Genomic DNA, 1,532 nt, shown 5'->3' on the forward strand with positions numbered 1-1,532 from the left:
TGCAGGTTAATTAAAGGGACATTCCCGAGTTTGCTGCATTGTAAGATGTTTCCGACTAATAAAATATTTCTACAATTAAACTTACATATTAAAGGGACATTCCCGAGTTTGCTGCATTGTAAGATGTTTCCGACTAATAAAATATTTCTACAATTAAACTTACATATTAAAGGGACATTCCCGAGTTTGCTGCATTGTAAGATGTTTCCGACTAATAAAATATTTCTACAATTAAACTTACATATTAAAGGGACATTCCCGAGTTTGCTGCATTGTAAGATGTTTCCGACTAATAAAATATTTCTACAATTAAACTTACATATTAAAAGGACATTCCCGAGTTTGCTGCATTGTAAGATGTTTCCGACTAATAAAATATTTCTACAATTAAACTTACATATTAGAGGGACATTCCCGAGTTTGCTGCATTGTAAGATGTTTCCGACTAATAAAATATTTCTACAATTAAACTTACATATTAAAGGGACATTCCCGAGTTTGCTGCATTGTCAGATGTTTCCGACTAATAAAATATTTCTACAATTAAACTTACATATTAAAGGGACATTCCCGAGTTTGCTGCATTGTAAGATGTTTCCGACTAATAAAATATTTCTACAATTAAACTTACATATTAAAGGGACATTCCCGAGTTTGCTGCATTGTAAGATGTTTCCGACTAATAAAATATTTCTACAATTAAACTTACATATTAAAGGGACATTCCCGAGTTTGCTGCATTGTAAGATGTTTCCGACTAATAAAATATTTCTACAATTAAACTTACATATTAAAGGGACATTCCCGAGTTTGCTGCATTGTAAGATGTTTCCGACTAATAAAATATTTCTACAATTAAACTTACATATTAAAGGGACATTCCCGAGTTTGCTGCATTGTAAGATGTTTCCGACTAATAAAATATTTCTACAATTAAACTTACATATTAAAGGGACATTCCCGAGTTTGCTGCATTGTAAGATGTTTCCGACTAATAAAATATTTCTACAATTAAACTTACATATTAAAGGGACATTCCCGAGTTTGCTGCATTGTAAGATGTTTCCGACTAATAAAATATTTCTACAATTGTCACGGGTCGGTATCCCAAAAGAAACAAGACGACAACTCAGGAATCATTCATACACATTTATTTACATAACACTTCCCTCCCAACCAATACATATTGCACTATCACGCATGTAACATATATCACATGTAAATTAAACTATGAATCAATATTAAATAGAGTAAAAATCTTTTAACCACAAAATAATACTAAAATGTCTGTCTTCCACTATTCATCACATTTCACAATTCATCATCATAAGTCACCCTCATCGTCATCCTTGTCATGATCATTCACTGATCATCTTCACCATTCCCCATTATCATTATTATCATTCACTAGAATCATCACACCTCATAATGATCATTCACTGATCACCGTTGTCGTTTACTATTAATACCCCTGTCGTTCACCAGAATCACTAACCCCCTCGTCACGGTCATTCACTGATCATCTCAGTTCA

At 32.5% G+C, this 1,532-nt stretch overlaps 1 long non-coding RNA gene across 1 annotated transcript in view; it reads right to left on the minus strand.

Moving 5' to 3' along the window:
* Positions 1-1,136: 1,136 nt before the first annotated feature.
* The window catches only part of LOC121386201, a 718-nt gene continuing 322 nt past the window's right edge, over positions 1,137-1,532 (minus strand). The window contains exon 2 of the long non-coding RNA XR_005959601.1: positions 1,137-1,422. This is a non-coding gene — a long non-coding RNA (uncharacterized LOC121386201). The remainder of the gene's footprint in view (positions 1,423-1,532) is intronic.

The sequence above is a fragment of the Gigantopelta aegis genome, chromosome 12 (assembly GCF_016097555.1).
Source record: "Gigantopelta aegis isolate Gae_Host chromosome 12, Gae_host_genome, whole genome shotgun sequence".
Classification (NCBI taxonomy): Eukaryota; Metazoa; Mollusca; class Gastropoda; order Neomphalida; family Peltospiridae; genus Gigantopelta; species Gigantopelta aegis.